Below are 17,743 nucleotides of genomic sequence, written 5' to 3' on the forward strand. Positions count from 1 at the left end.
TTTTGACTAAATTTCTTTGGACTGAACACATCCTTGATGTTGCTGCTGCTGCTGCAAAAATCCTCCCTATATTAGCTGTGCTCCAACCACACAGACTTTATACCCTTCAGTCTGTGCATTTTCTCTATCAAGATGATTGAAAATAATCAAGTCTCCCTTATCTTCTTCCTTCCAAGTTGCACATCCTGTCTAGACACTATGGAAAAGGAAAGAACCTGACTGGAGTGTATTGGTAGGAAGGGACTGCTTGGGTTGTTTAGAAACAGAATATATACAAGGTGAAAATGAAGACGTATTGAAATATTCATATGTTCATTACTGAGATCTCTTATTTTGAGGGTACAGAGGAATGATCCAGAGCTGTCTTTGCTATAATTTATTGTGTGGTGGATTAAAATGTGTTGAAAAGAAGGGGTGGAATAACTCACTTTTTTACATTATTTATAGGAAAATTACACTTCTGGTTTCTTTCTCCTGGTTTATAAAGCAGATATTTAGCTCTCGGTGTATGGTCCTGCTCCTGCTATCTTCAGAATCGTACATGATGCTGTGATGGGTTTTGGTAGGTCGGTTTGGTTTAGTTTGTCTTTCTACACCTCATTCAAAGCCAGAGGAGCTTTAACTTGATGCATTCTCCAGGAATGTGGATAGCTTCATTTAGGAACGTGATTTCCTCAGTCATGGCCTTGTTCACACACTGTTATCAGCAGATAGTTTTCTCACATTGAGAAGACTTCAAGAGCAGAGGACTCATTAAGATTTATGTAGTTACTGTTTATTGCTGTTACAAGATTTCCATGCCTTAAGCTACATACATATGTATGTATATTTCCAGAAGGGAGAAAAAGAAAATAAAGTCCAGTATAAACCTGGGAGATGATCAGACTTGAATCTTCAGGCCTAAAGGACGGAGCAGACGCTGCCTTTGAGGGGACCTGTTGCACTAACAATCCCACTCGGATACCCTTTCTTCCCTCTCTGCTACGTGAATATTGTTTTGTTCCCCACTCAGGCCTGGAGAAAGGGACTAATTTTCTGTGTCAGATGCTAACCAAAGGTTGGTTAATCAATTTCTTTGTGTCTTTGGAGGAAAGCAAAAAATCAGGAATTTGTTTTTAATAAGCCTCCTCTCGAAAAAAGCAGAATTTTGCTAGAATGATGACCCTGCAGCTTATTTCCCTCGGTGCCTCAGACTCTCATAGAGTCATAGAACACAAATAAGGAACGTGTTTCCTCACAGCTTGAGGGAGAAGTGCTGCTAGGCTGCTCTATCTTCTTTCTTCCCTTATTTCTAGCATCAAACATTCATTTCTAAAAATGCTTTTTCATATCCTTAAATTATAATTTAGAAATTAACAGATGAGTAATTTTTATTAATAAAATTATTAAACCACATGAGGTGAACAATGTATTACAGTAGGCTAATGCATTCCCACTGCATTCGTATTGCAGGGGGTCACTGACTCATTCTTCTTTCAGGTCATTGAACACCAGGTCTCCAGTTCATGGGTACAACAGATTCCTCTTTTGTATCCCTAGCTTCTGAATCTTAATGTTCTGCCAGTCATTTATGGATGCATTCTGTTAGAGCAATTCACGTTAAATCAATTAGTAATATTTATAGGAATCATTTTAAAATACAAAATTGGATATAGATGTTGTTTGAAATTGCATGTCTTTGTGTTTGAATTCACATGTACTAAGGGCATGTTTTTTTCAGCTTCCAACAGTATGAAAGCAATAACATTTTTTCTCTTAATTTAAGACTAGGAAATTAATTTTTAATTAAAACTGATGTTTTAACTTGTGATACTAACATTATGGTGCTAACTCATCTCTGCATAGCTCTGCAGTGAATAGCTGGTGCCTAGAGACTCTGCTTGCCTCTTAGATACTGTGAAATTTCCAAAGTGTGATTTAGTTTAGTGTGGTTCCTGACAGATCTATGATATTTATACTTTTTCATTTTAAAATGTTCCCTTATGTTTTATTTTATTGTGTTGTTTTACATTTTTTCCATCATCTTCATGATCAGATGGAATTTTAGAGTTGAGATTGCAGATCTAAAACCCAAGAAATGGAAACCACTTTTGCTATCCAAAATGTGTGCGTGTGTTGTACGTATTGTATGTTTACAACGCAGCGGCTTTGCAGTGAGGTGCTTGGTCTTTATTCTCTTCTTACAGGTGCTGGACAACTTCCGAGGAAAAAGTGATCTTCTGTTGACTCTTCCTTCACTTTCTGTGCATGTGCAACCAAAGAAAAAAGATTGACTTACGACTTCAAAACCCCCCTGACAAAGTTTTGTAGGGATTATGGAATACAGTAGAGAATGAAGTAGGTAAAATTGTTCAGGATGAAAATTTGACGGCTGCAGGCAGGCAATCAAAACATATAGAAATGTTCTTTTGAGAAGTACCTTTTTCATCATTCCATAAAAGCAATAAATAAAACACGTAATGGTAGGATATTGCTTAAAAATAGATGTTAAATTTAATTAGATGTTAAATATTATAAAAATACAATTACTATGGCATGTACTTTAGGTAAAGAAAATTTTTCTCAACTAGACATGTTAACCACTTAGAAAGATACCTTGTGTCTGTCCTGAAATGATTTTTTAAAGGATGGGTTGATGATTGTCCATTGGATCTACCACTAAATTTCTTTTTATCTAAAAATCTAAGTCTTTGAGGATCCAAACATTTTTTTTAAGGATCAGCAAATCAAGTACCCGTTATTCTAAACAATATAGAGAAGCAGAGTTCTGAAATGATTCTTATGTGCTATTTGCTAGTGTAATTCACTAGAGCTTAAGAAACATCACCATTTCTTAAGAAACCATTTGTTAGTACTGAGCCTGACTAAAATTACCAGGTCATTGCTTTAAAATATGGCATAAACACACGGGGAATTTGCTAATATGCAGCTTGTAGCAGGAAAGATAAATACAGTCCTTCTGACCTCTGCACAAAACCTTAAAAAATCCTCTCCTAATTACAGGCTTACTCCCATGAGGAAAAGTTCCAGAAGCTTCTTGAGCTCCACCAGGGATTTTGCTATTGCTATTGATTTAATATGAAAGTGCTTAGATACTATAGCAATGGATGACAGCATAAAACACTGATAAATCGATTAAAAGAGTTTAGCCTTGGGGTATATATTAGTTCATCTAGTCTGATCTCTCATAAATCACAAGCTATTAAATTTACCTCTATACTGAACCCAATAATGTGTTTGATTAAAGCATAACTTGTGTTCAGCTAAATCATATTTTCCAGAAAAAATGTCAAGTCCTGGTCTGAAGGCACGGAGAGGGAAAATGCTGTGCCAGTTTGTTCAGTGACTGATCACTCTCCCCATTGCAGAGATGTGCCTCGCTTCTCGTTTGAATATGCCTGCCATTAGCTTCCAGCCATTGATTCTTCTTATGCCCCTCTCCACTAGGTTAAAGAGCTCTTTTATACCCTGCAGTTTCTTCTCATGAAGGTACTTACACATTGAAATGAAATCACTTCTCCCTGTCCTTTTGTCAGACACACTGAGCTCATGAACTCTCTCACTAAAACAATTCTGAATTTTTGAGATTCTTTTTTTGAGCCTTCATCAATTTCCTACAGTCTTTAAAATGTGAGGATGGGAATTGGATTGCAGTAGGGCAAAGAACTTGGTGGGTTTTTTATTTTTTTTATTTTATAAAGCAGTAAAAACATCTTTCTAGTCCTACGAAAGACCTCCTCCGAATTTATATGTTGAGTGCTTGTGTTCATTTCCTTTTCATTCTGGGGATAAAACCTGCATTTCTAGATATGGTGGCATTTTGCTTTTTAAAAATGAACTCAGTCTGGTCAATTGACCACAGTAATCTGCATTTGTCTGTGGAACTGATTTTAACACTTATTATCAGGTATGGTCACCTGCTGATTTGATTAGCTGTGATTTTCTGTTTACTTCCAAATCACTAATAAACATTTAGGTGTTATACACAATGTTATTTCCTTTATTTTGTCATTAGAAATAACTTTAGATGCACTTTCCAAATCTATTTATTGAGGACTGCCAGTTAATCTTGCAAATCTTTTACGTTACTTTTTCCTTCTTTTTTTCTTTCTTTCTTTTTTTCCATCTGCATAGCAGAATTTCAGTTTCAAAGAAAAAGAGAGATATCAGGGACAAAAATCAGAGTTGTTTGACAAGTTTTATTTTCCTGAAATCTATATTGAGTACTTCTAAAGGCAGTATTTTCCTTTAATTTTATTCTGGTTAATTGTTTTTGGTTTTTAGAATAATTGTTTAGTAATAATCTCATAGTAATCTGGCTACAAGTAATTTAATTATCTTATGCACTGTTTTAAATTATACTAAAATACTTTCACAGAATGGTTGAGGTTGGAAGGGACCTCTAGAGATCATCTAGTCCAACCCCCTGCTCCAGCAGGGACACCCAGAGCACGGGGCACAGGGCGGCATCCAGGCGGGTCTTGAAGATCTCCAGAGAAGGAGACTCCACAGCCTCCCTGGGCAGCCTGTGCCAGGGCTCTGTTCTCCCCTCAGATATTTATACATATTAATCAGATCTCCTCTCAGTCTTCTCTTCTCCAGGCCCAACTCAGTCTCTCCTCGTACGAGACATGTTCCATTCCCTTAATCATCCTTGTTGCTCTCTGCTGGACCCTCGCTAGAAGCTCCACGTCCTTCTTGTCCTGGGGAGCCCAGAACTGCCCCCAGTACTCCCAGTTCAGCCTCACCAGAGCTGAGGAGAGGGGCAGGATCCCGTCCCTTGACCTGCTGGCCACATCCTCCTAATGCAGCCAGGATCCCATTGGCCTCCTTGGCCTTGAGGGCACACTGCTGCCTCATGGTTAACTTGGTGTCACCGGGACTCACAGGTCCCTGTACACTTCATCTTCTTTATCTTTTGGAATTTCTTGGGAGTGCTAAGATTTATAAGAACTATTAATAGCAGGAGTTCTTTTATGGTTTCTTACTGTAAATTGCCTGAATCTGCTTATTTTGAAATATTTATACCTGATCAATATTGTTTAACTTTCTTCTGTGCTGCTGCGGGGCTAAAAAGCATTTCAGCATTCTCATGCGATGCAAAAATATTTCATTTCAGAATAGAGAAGACTTAATGTTTTTGCATTAAAAGCAATGTTATTGGTAATAAAATGGATTTCATTTCCTTTGTTCTTAATGTGTTCCACAAATAGTAGCATGGGTCCCTTCTCAGTCCCTAATTCTGTCAACTGTAGATGTTTTTTTTCTTCCCAAGATGCAATTAACAATTTGCAATATGAGCATTGTGGTAACTCCTGTGTCATTTAGTTGTTTCAGTTATTTTCCTTCTGTTATTTTTTGTCTGTCTGAAACTTTTCTTGGCACCATCTTTGTGGCAATCGAAGATGCTTGTCTGCTATCTGCAGATGAGGTGCTGGACAAAGCTGGCTTATTTGCTGCTTTGTTTTTGTATCATCTTTTCACCTCCTGGCTCTAGTGAAACTTTCATCAACTATTCCAGAAGATAAAATCTTGATAAAACCATGATAAAACTGATCTTTGACCTTCTTCAAATAGACATTTGGAGGCAGACTAACCATTGTACTCAGCATATGAGACTTCACACAAGAGAGCTGACAGATTGCAGGTCCAGTAACTCATTATGTGCAGGAGAGATGTGAATGAGGGCAGAAAATAAGTTTTGTCTCATAAATAGTTATTTCAAATCAGCTCATACTGGTAGGTGCAGAAGTCGCAACATTGTCTTAGAGCTCATGTGTTGCCGACTTGTTGGAGTCCGTGTTTGTAGAAAGGCAAAGATGCTCCCGTCCTTCCTGAGGTTCAAGGAAATTGTGACACAGCGTTAAAAATAAACCACTCACCCTCTTCAAGGTTGTGCCAAAAGAGTGCGCCTGCCTAACAGTCAACACAACTACCCAGTAAGAAAACGAACCTTATCTCTCAAGCTTCTTTTTATTAATTAGTATTTTTTAAATTATCCTGACTGAATAAAAAGTGTAAAAGAGGAAAATGTAACTCCTGAAATGTTGATTCCTGTGTCAGCAAACGCTGCATCTACTTTACATGGATGAAAAATAACTGATCAGCTGAATAATGACAGGAAATATATCTGAGGTCCTAAGAAAGTAGAGGCCAAATAAGTAGCTTTTAGGAATTCTAAAAAATGTTACATTCCACATCCTTTAGAGAGCAAAAAGTGAGTTCATTCCCTAAAGACTGAGCCGAGAAGTCTTGCTGAGCAGCCTAGAACCAGCTTCAAAAAAGACCTGGTGTCTTGCAGTTTGTTTTGCACTTTAATACTGTTATCATTATATCTTAGTAAATTACTAGGAAATAATCAGAAGGTGGACATGCTCTTTCCAGTGAAATGTTTCTGCTGCAGGGAAATAACAATATCTGTAAACGGTACAGCCAAGAGTGATTTCCATAGGAGTACTCCAGCTTTTGTCTTCAGTGTCCTTGAACTGGTCTGCAGAAGACTATCTGTCACATTACAATCTTATATTAATACGTAAGTATGTAATTATTCCTAATGGTCTGTATAGTTTATTAGAATAACCTCTTCTGTGGCTTACATATTACTGCTCTTTCCATGTAAAATTTTAGCTGCCTCAGTTCTTTCCTCTTGCTTTATAACATAACTTGACCGTCATAATTTTAATAGAAAATTCCATTAATTTTTATTACCTTATTTGTTATATTTACAGTACATTACATTTATTGCATGTATTTTTATTTCTGTGGTATGCCAGGTGCTGCTGTTCAAAAACTCTGCAAATATTGCCCTCATCAGTATCCATAGCAATGAGATCCATTCACCTGGGAATGTCTTATTTCCTTTAGTGAAGACAAATGTTCTCTTCATATTGTGCAACCACCTTGAGGTCATTGTGTAGACCACCTTTTGAGGGAGTGGAGTCAAGTTGGACTTCCAGATTTTTGCTGTCTTTTAAGTGAAGGGAGTGAAGTTGGGGCTTCTAGATTTCTGCAGAATCATTGAGCTCATCCTGAGGTAGACATCTGAAGTAAATCAAAGTGTATCCATCTCACAGACAGCCCTTACATGTTCCCCTCCAAGCACATTCATCAGGGATGTGACAGTAGCTGTTAGAAGCTCTTCTCTCTCTGCATTCGATGGGCAATTAGGAAAACGAGATTTTCTTGTAGAGGCAGCTTTTGAAATCTTTCTGGCTTATTGCTTTGTCCCATCTCCTCCTTCAATTTACTGTTGCAAGTTGGGATGTACTGTTGGCCAGAGCCAGCCTGCTCAAAGGCCATTGCTGTCCTCTTAAATATCACTTCTTTTGTCTATCCTGAGTCATGAAAATAGTTATGCCGTGTGCAGTAACATAAAATGCTGTGTAAACAGCTTACTCCTTATGCCAATCATAACCTCCACATGTGGCCACAATATACATATGTATGCATATGTATGTGGTTATATTCACTTGCCTTGGAGCGTGTGTGTTAGTGTTGGTGTCAGCGTGGGAAGGAGTCACAGATTCCTTCCAGGAATGGTTCGGTCCAGTGGATTCTCTGTAGGGGGAATCCTCTGTCAGGCTTCATTTTCCACCATATGCTACGTGACAGACATCTCCTGGGTAGGTCGCTTCGTTCACTTAAAAGTCCAAGATATTCGATCGATCAGTCATCAATGTTTGCATACAAATGTCCTCAAAACATGAGCAGTTAGGAAGGCTCTCTTTTCTGATACAAAAAAGTTTATTCACAAGGTAATCCACCACAGCAGCAACTCTAGTGTATCAGGCAACTACATACCGGGCACCTGGAACCTCTTCCACTGTCCTGAGGCCTAAATTTTATAAGGTTTTAGCACTAGTTTACTGGTAGCTTAAATAAATAGCTTTAATTTTCCATCATTACTTTTGGGTTTTCTTTTTTTTTTTTTTTTTTCCGGGACTGTTTTAGCAAATGCAGAGCCTTGCACAGGGATCTCCTGCATGTCTCAATAGAGCTTGCACCTTCTGTGAGTCTACAGCAGTTTTATAGCATGTATGTGGTGCAGTCTCTGCATACATCCAACCCACACGCTGCTGCCTGGGCCGTCCCCACATTCCCTTCCCCTGGCGTGTGGGATAAGCCCGTGGTATCGCACGTGAAGCTGCCTGTGGGAAGGACTGGGCATGGAGCGCGAGGCCAGCACGTCGTGGGCTGGCACCCTGCTTCCTTGCAGGGTGACAGTCCCAGGGCTGCTCCCTCGCGGGGTGACAGGCCTGGTGGGCTGCTCCCTCGCGGGGTGAGCACGGGGCGACCAGGCTGGCGGGGCTGCCACAGCCCTCAGCAGGGCAGGCGCGCGTGGCAGGTACCCGACAGCAGCCCTGGTTTCCTAAGTTAGAGCAGAAAGCTGCTCTGTGAAGCTGCTGCAGCTGGTGACCCAGCTAGGCAGGTGCTGCTACGTGTCCCCAGCTCCTATCGACAGCAGGAGGAATCAGCAGGGCTTGACGAACTGCAGTCCTAGTGTCCTAATCATCTGGTTCCTTCTGTGTTTGAAGACATCCTAGTAGGATTGCATATCGCACCAAACCTTAATTCCAAGCCTTTTCATCTAGAGATTGCACCATTCTGTCTTTCTTTCCTTTTGCTGGTGTAAAATTTATGTTTTGTCATTAAAATATTTGGCAGAAATGCTTATTTTGGTCTCCTTCTATTGTTCTGTTATTTGTGAAACTGGTTTTCTTTGTAACATCTTTTGGTTTGGCATCTTGCTGCTTTGAATGAAAGGTTTTATCTGCTGCGTGTTTGTCAATAACGAAGTGGATGAAAGTCACCTTTAGTACTTTCCTTAAAAGTAACTAATCTTTTGATACCCTGGGGCCTTAAATCAATGACTCTAAATCAATATTTTCTATATACAGTTATTGTTTCTCTTCACTCTACACAGTGTGGACTGAAAATCAATGGGGTACATTTGTGAATTTTACAGAACATTGGATAGGCAAAGAAAGAGATGTTATACCCTTTTGGGAAATGCACAAAGGAAATTAAGTGGCACTCTACTTAATAAAACCTCAAATAACTGTGTCACTGTATTCATACTGTTTTGTTCTTAAATATCGCTGTGGCACTAATTGAAAAGGAAACAGCATTCTCTCTTTCAGTATGTAGTGAAATTTTCAACGCCAATTAAAATGTAGAACGTTTTGATGGTCTTTAATAATGTAATTGGTTCTGGGGACAGGGAGAGTTCACAAACTGCTTTGCATCTCTTTCACATTTGGTCTTAATTTTAAGAGACTATTACTGCCTACAGTAATCTAGGAGTCCTAGATTCAGCCGAATCTCTAGGGAAAGAGAGCAACAGTACAACTTTAATAGCATCAAATTATTTTTATCCTGAGCTTTTGTTTAGCTTTTTAGTATATTAAGAGTGCTGTTACAACTTGATTTCATCCTTATTTTTTAAGAGGCTACTTAGCATGAAACTGAATTTTCTAAGAAAACACTCATTAGTTCAACATAAGATTAGTCTGTTATTTCCTGAAACTATAATGCGTTCCTGTAGTTTGGAATAAAATGGGAAGGAAATGAGCATATCTTTGATAGTCAAAGCCTTCGTATATAGTGTCAGTGTGACTTAAATCTCATTCAAGCCCAGAGATTTGTCAGGAAAGGATGAGCTACTCAGACTACCTTTCTGGTAGAAGCCACATGGTGCCTGAATTATTGTCTTTTGAATTTGGGTCCCTAATTGAAAGAAAAAGATCTTTTCAATCATCATGGTTTTTTTTGCCTGAAATTTATATAAAAAGTCATAATGCTGCATTTCCTTGGGAAAGGAGACCATTTTTTGCTTGTATTCTCCCTCTTATTAAGAACACTGTGAAGGAGCCGCCATTAAAGGGAGAGAAAAAAAAGCTTGTATATATGCTGTGAACTCCACTTTTAACCTTAAGTCTGGCTGCCTTTTGTGTGTGTTTTTCTAGAGGTGTCTTTGCTACTGCCACTGAGTGCTTAACTGTTTAAATTGGCGTTAATTCTGGGCTATGTTCTCTTGGATTTCCTCCGTCTCTAACCACGTTGCCCGGCCGCTCCGCTGCCGAGGCTGCTGGCCCCACAGGCCGCTGCTCCCCGGGGCCGTCGCTGCTGGTTCGCGCTGGAAGGCGCTTGTGACTGCGGCCATGCCCTCAGCTGCAACGCGCGGTTGTGTCACCTGGGCTCTGGTGGCACCTGGGGCTCCAATGGTGTGACCAGGGGCTTTGTAGGCCTGGCGCGATGGCCTCTTCCTGAGGGACCCGGCAACCCAGCAGGAGAGAAGAGATGGAGATGTAAGAACAGGGAAAGGGAATGAAGTAGGGAGGCCATGGGTGAACCTTAGCTGCCAGCGCCTCACTGACTTCTCCAGCACCCCCCTTGCTCCCCAACGGTGTGGCTGCTTCACCTGCAGACATCTCCAGGGGCCTGCCCGGGTGCTCGGTGGCAGCGCCCAACATGACCCCACAAGAGCCGCGCTCTGCCTCGAGCTCCCATCCAAACAGCTCGTTCGGAAGGTGGCAAAGGCTGCAGTGATCTGAGGCTCTGGAGCTTGCAAAGCCTCCTTTACTCTATTTTTTTTTTTTTTTTTCAGCCTAGATTGCAGTGTATTCATGGCAGGAGATAACTCTTTACTGGTGTATAAAGCTTAACTGTTGAGATTCAATTCTTAAAGAGAACTACTGTCATGTAAATAGTACCTTACATTGGCGCAGCGGCCTCAAATTAGGATGGTGATAAATCCTAGCTGTTAAAAGGTTCCCTCCAATCTAGGCTGTGATGGTCTGAGGCTTTATCCAGGTGCTTTTGTAACTACAGTGAACTGTCAGTGGTAGATCTCTTGGGCTATTATTAGAGGAACCTGACTTTAATAATGACCAATATTAAATAAGTTATGTAAGGGATGGTAACATTTTTAGTTTTGGCTGTGGAGTCTCCTTCTTTGGAGATACTGAAAACCCTCCTGGATGCCTCCCTGTGCCCCGTACTCTGGGTGTCCCTGCTGGAGCAGGGGGGTTGGACTAGATGATCTCTAGGGGTTCCTTCCAACCTCAACCATTCTGTCATTCTAACTCCACATTGAAGGCATGTAGACAGTGACAAAGAACACTTTCCATTTTTCCTACAAGAATAGGAGTCAGAAATGCCAATTATTTCTTCAGGTTGGGCAAGTCAATAAACTATCCCTATCCATCTAGGACTTAATTTAGTGCTTAATGGAAAGAACCAAAGCATTTCCACTGCCCTTATGTGTAGGGAAAGAATGAACCAGCCTTTTTAACAGGATCATTGAAACTGAGGTAAATGAGTTGCAGAGTACGACCTGCCTCTGCAGCTTGGGCATAGAAATGTGAAAGAAACAGAAAGTGTAAGTACAGTGATGCAACGTACGAATATACTTGAATTTTGACTTGAGTATAAACGCTCCATGTTCTTTGGGTCTGAAATATAGATAACTTGTGAGGTACGGAAGGACAGAGCCTCTGGTGGACTTTTGCCAGCTAAGTGGCTGCACATTCAATGCAAACAGAGGGCTGGAAATTTCCCTTTCCATGAAATAATGTACAAGGCAGAGTATTTGCAAAGGTTTACTGCAGTTTTTGTAGATAAGTTTTATATTCTTAACAATAACAGTGGAGAAGCACTAAGTTAGAAAGCAGTTAGACAAATGAGAAATTGAGATTCCTTTTATTAATTCCCCAATAAACTAGAATTTTATTTCTGATCAAGCTGTAAAATTCTTGGACTGAAACCCAAGGCCCTCTGGCTGCAGCTGCACTAGCTGCACAGGTTAAGCAGGGTTTTACCAGCAGCTCTGTGGTCACCCTTGCAGTTTCACTGTTAGTGTGATACCCACTTGGTTTTAGCCTGTCCTAGCAGCCTTTCCTAGGTGGAGTGTAGGGAGCACACGGAGATGAGAATCCTGCCAGCAGGCAAAGGCAAGAGCTGTCGGTGAGGGGGAGTTTAGCCCTACGGAAAAAAACTGTAAATGGAAACGAAAGCAAGGCGCCTGTACAAGCTATATAATTTCAGTTGCTCTTAGGAACGGATAAAACGTCTGTTCACTTGGGTAATATTTTTAAGCATAGATGTAACCTCTGATGGAATCACTGACTTTCTGAAATTTCCATCAGGCCAGAATGCCAAAGGTTTGGGCAATTTAATAGGTAAAAACAGTAAAACAATGACTCTTTAGGAAAAGACAGAATATCTTGTGTCATATTTCCATATTCAGCGTCCTCCATGAAGATCCATCGACTAACCCAGAAGAGTGAAAATGCTCTGAAAATTTTTAGGCTTTTTTGTTGTTGTTTGTTTTATTTTTCTCTCATACATCAGGACATCATCTCTTAGATCCTAGCTTAGATGCTCCGTGAGCAGGTTAGTCACCAGCCTCCTGAGACAGATTTCAGAGGAGATTAGGTCAGGGCCGAAGGGAAGTTTCTAGCATTTTTTTCATTGCCTGAGTTTTTCATGCCTGAGGCCTCCTAGCCTCTAGCATGAGCTGCTACCTGGGTAATGCTCTAAATGGGGACTGAAACAAGAAAAGCATTAGGCATTTTATCTTTCTCTGCACTGCTAGCTAGTGCTTTTTCTTCTCTTCTAGTCGGGATATTTCTATAGGCAACTTCCCTTTTTATAGCTTCTTATTATCTGATTTTTTTTTTCTTCTTCCAATTTAGTCATTACATTTGGAGATTTTCTTTCTCATTCTTTTATTCCTAGTACCTTGATCTGTTTCATCTGACTGTGCACTTATTTGTGTTTAACATCATTGAACAAAGCACAATTTGACCATGTTGATCCTTACTGCCCTTTGTGTCTTTATGGTAGGATAGTTTGCACTTGTGTACAAGCTTGCGTAAGTTCAGGAATTTGTTTCCCAAAGGTCTTTCCAGATCAATTACCAAGCATTCTTTTTCTCTAATTTTCCAGATTGCCTGACATCAAGAGCTGTGGAGAAAAAGTCCAAGTCTCCTTTTGCTGTCTTGATATTGTTTGCAGAGTAGAAAGGAGGATGTGTGAGGAAATGGGGTTGTGTGGTAGCCCTGCTACCATTTCCCATTTACACTACATAGGTTCATTAATGTGGCTCCCTGAGAAGCTCACCAGATTGTTCAGTATTCATTCTTACCGAACCTGTGGTACTATAAGGAATAATTCTTCCCTTTTCTTTGCGTCACTTTGTGTAGGGGTGTGTGTACATGTTTGTATGGACCTTTGCAGGAATACCTGACAATCCTAATATGAAGTATTCCGTACTGAAATTTGTTTCCTGAGCAAGCCTTTGGTTGTAGATGCCTCATTCTTGTAGTAGTGGTCTTCTATAGGAATGAAGCCAAAGCCTTTTTGGCAATACTGTGTACACAAGCATGTTTTAAACCCCAGCATCCTCTGGTTCTTATTTAAGATCTCAAACATTTCCAAGCAAAGGCCACAGACAAGGACAGTCTTCAAATCGCTACCAACCCCTTAAGTGTTGAGAAATTACACAAAGATATTGCCAGTGGCCTCACAGTAAAATTATTTTTCTTTTTCCTCAGATGTAGCCATAAAACAGGAATTTAGAGGATTTTGCTCCCCAAAGTGCTTTTACCTGGTCTGTTGCCTCAGTAAGAGGGGATGCTAATAGAGTGGCATAACAGAGAGAGCTTTACTGGAGGGCAAGATGCTCTTTCCGCTCTGAAACTTCTGGGACCATTGCCCCGGTTTGCAGAAAGATTTGCAGGCTCTTAAGTCGCAGCAAAATAACAGCAATGCCACCTCTGGGGCTTGATTTTGACTGTAACAGTGAGACTGTCCAATTCTGCATCTGTAAAAATCACAGCTATTCTCATAGTCGCCTAAAAGAAACATCTCTCCTCACTTGATTTCTTCCCTGTTGCTTTTGATGGCTTCTTCTGAAGGGTCCCTGTCCCCTCACCCCCTGCTCCATTTTGTTCTGCTTCCACCTCACAGAGGTCCTGTCTGGGAAGCCTGAACCCGTATTTTTCTGCACTTTCTTTTCCTGCTGCGTGTTCTGAAATGTTTGTGCAGCTCTACAGCAGATGGTGCTCTGCTTCCCTTTCTTCTCACCCAGACAATGGTGTCATTAGCTAAACTTTTTGAAAACGTGGGTTATTAATAATCTTTTCCACACTGGCTGAGCAACTGGAGTTAGTGTTTTCAGTGGTGGTTTACGTAGCCGTGCACTGATTTTGTTTTAAGGAGCACGAAAGTGTAAAGTCTGTTTGTGGTTTAATTTACAAAACTAATCTGTCTTCCCTGTGCAGCTAAAGGAGAAGCCTGGCTTAACATTTATTGAGGGATTCTTTCTGTGTATGCAGAAGCAGTATTTGTTTCAAATGGGTAGTTATTTACTAAAATGAGTGAATTACAAAAGGAAGTATGGACTGAAATAGTGAACTCGGTGAACCTCTCTGAACCTCTAAACGGGGGAAACGATTTCACAGCACAATTAACCAAAATGTAGAAGAAAATACTTGAAGTCATATATAAAAAAGAAATTAAAAAAAAGGAAGTATTCTTTGACTTTACATTGAACAATTGAATTCCTTCTTTCAGTCTTTTGCTAGAGTAAATAGTATTTTCTGACATTTAGCACAGTTAGCTCAGGCTTTCGCTGGCTTTTTTCACAAGTGAAAGCTCTTAGATGACTAGAAGCAGTGTAGAAAAAGTCAAATCCATTTCGAGGATTTTGTGCGAAACACTGCTGTAACCTTTGAAATATTGCAGACTGCAGTAATACCATAGTAATCTTCAACAGTATTAACAGCTTAAACAGACAAGCCTATATAAATTGGCTTAAAACCTATCAGGTAGTAGAACTGCACTAATGCAAACTAATAACTCTGTGGGCTGTGTTGTGGATTATCCAATGTTGCAAATTGCAAGTAAAACTGTGATGCGAAGCTCACGGAAATCAGAGCAGAGAGTGTCGCTGACCCCGCTGTGCTTGTTTTTCAATCTTATCCTTTTCATGAATTTCCATAACAAAGGTTTCAGGGGTACTGAAGCACAATAGGTGCTTATTTTGACAATTTCAAACTATTTGCTGTCCCTTACCATACTTCCTACTGCAGTATGTGGCAGGGTACTTGATAACCGTGTAGTGCTGTGTATGTGACGGGAGATCTAAGAACATCAGGCCCTGATGGAGCTCACAGGGGAGGTGCTGTGCAAACACACACCGAAAGGACAGTTCCTGACCTTTATGCCTGGCATCTTGCCACCGTGAGACCGTCTTATGAACAGTCCATCCGTATTAAATTTTTCCTCCAAAGTGGGGTGAGTCTATGGTATTTCAGATAGGTATCTTCACATTTGCAATTCTTATTAAAAATACCCTGTTACAGTAATTAATCACGTCCTTCATTCAGGTTCATGAGTCAGTCTACCTGTGAAAAAGTAGAGCCCCCCATTTATGTGACTTGACCTTTACTGTTCAGTATATGACTGGTTTTAAAATATATCCGATGTGAATACTCACAAACATAATAAAAAAATCCAATAGATTTTTTTTTTTAATAAACGTGTGTTTTTACTTTCATTTTTAAGGCTGGGGGGAATAATGACATAAAGATTATAACTGAAAGAGTAATTGAAATCTGTATTTTTTTTTCTTTCCAAGACTAACATAAATCATTTTGTTTTGCTGTCTTAGTAAACTTTTTCACTCAGCTGGTATCTAAAAAATGTATCTTCAGATCTGAATGTCAGATTCCCAGGTTGTGCCATGGGTTTTATCCCAGGATTACAGATACAAGGAGCTAATAATATGAAATAAGAAAGTGCATGATGTATTTCTTACCTGTTTTGTGGGTGATTTGATGGGTAGACTTACAGTGAATAAGTGGAATGTTACATTTGGGGGGAATTTCTGCAGTCTGGAGAGCCTGCACAGCTATCTTGGCAACTCAAGGCAAGGTAAGATCAACCCGGACCGGTGCCAGAGGGAATAAGGGAAAGGAAAGGCCCGTCCCAGCAGCAGGGAGGCAGCAGAAATGAAGCAGCCGTTGACCTCGAGCCACTCACAAAGAAACTTGGGGCTACAGAGAAGAGAAATCTGACTCCCTTGGAAGGAGAAGGCCCAGTGAATTCAGTGGGGATATGTTTTAATCCGCAGGAAAAAGCCGACAGCTCTACTTCCTTCCTTGGCTGATTTGATGGAAATTAGCTTTCAACATTCACGTCTTATCAAATCAGCAGCTAGAATTATGTGCAAACATGAAAAAGATGACACCTTATTCTGTGAATACATGCTTGATAGTAACTTTCAAATTATGTTAGCAGAGTTCACGCAGTATTCATGAAATCCCTGTCATTAAGACATGATATTTCTTAAGAAAGCTGATAATAGGATACAAAGATCCTAATGTGATTAGATGATGACTTGTTAATGGGAATTCTTTTTTTTTTTTTTTTTTTTTTTTTTTTTTTTTTTTACATAACCAATTCAGTTTGCTCTTACAAATATGATCTCTCTGGGAAGTAATAAAAATCTGGGAATGGGATATGAATGATCCTGAAGATTCAACAGTGCAGTAAATTATTGTGTAGATCCAGGAAAATTAGATTTTAAAAATGTTTTGGGGAATAAAAGGCAGATCCAATGGATCTGCTATTACAATATTATCCTTTTGCTTTGCCACCTATGAAAGCCTCAGTCCTGCAGTTTGTCTCATATAGGCCAAGGACGGCTCTCCTGCAAAGCTCTGCTAAAACTGAAACTGGGCTTTATGCTGGGGAGCTTTTGGCCCCCCTCAGAGCAAGATCTGTGGCTGACATTGGATCACACTTGAGGCAACAGCGAAGTTCTCAGTGTCTTGAACAGAGTGTGTTTTGCAATTGAGAGGGAAAATATTGAGCTCTTGAGATTTTTCCTGGGATTGGAAGACCATTTTTCACAAAGTCCAATTATTTCAGGGGACCGATGTATCAGCACAGCCCTCCAGTCAATATTTTCGTCTTAGCTTGGTAACAATAGCTCAAAAATTGTGAATGTTACTTGTTTTTGATTCGGGTATATTAAATCAAGTAAGCGCCAAAAGGTCAATTTTTATTTGTTAGCAATTTTCATGTATATTTGTGAACTGGGAATATAATGTAATGTTTGTGAGAACAAAGGAAATGTAGCTCCAAGTTGTCATTAAATTGCTTGCTGTTCTATACGTACATACTATTCCAGTACTGACTGGGCCTTGAACTATAAATTAAGAAAGGACTTTTTCCATATAGATTGCACACGGAGACAATGTAGATATATCCGGCTTCATCAATGGAACTGAGATGCACTTAATATACTCCTTCTATGAAGTGAATGTAGAAGAATGTCCTATTAATGACTGGGGCTCTTGAGTGAAGACCTATGTCATTTTTTTAAGAGAAAAACACCATAGTCACTGAATGTCAAAACTATGATTAAAAAGGAAAAAGCTGACACGGATACCACGGTAATAGGGTATATCTCAGTGGGAATTCGCTGCCACCATCAGCTTTTTGTGGTTTTTGTATTGCTAATACGACACGAAATGCACCACTAGGAATACTGCAGCATATCAGACTCGCTTATTTCATAAATTATTACTGTATTGCCCTCTAAATGTCCTGATGAGTATAAAAGCAACCAAAATACAATGTAACAACACTAAAATCATGCAAACGCCAATTTCTGAATTGTTAGATGCAAGCACATTTTTTCTTCTTTTTTCTCCCCCCCATAATTTTATCC

This window comes from Nothoprocta perdicaria, unplaced genomic scaffold, assembly GCF_003342845.1.
Source record: "Nothoprocta perdicaria isolate Ctin4 unplaced genomic scaffold, notPer1 scaffold_67, whole genome shotgun sequence".
Lineage (NCBI taxonomy): Eukaryota > Metazoa > Chordata > Aves > Tinamiformes > Tinamidae > Nothoprocta > Nothoprocta perdicaria.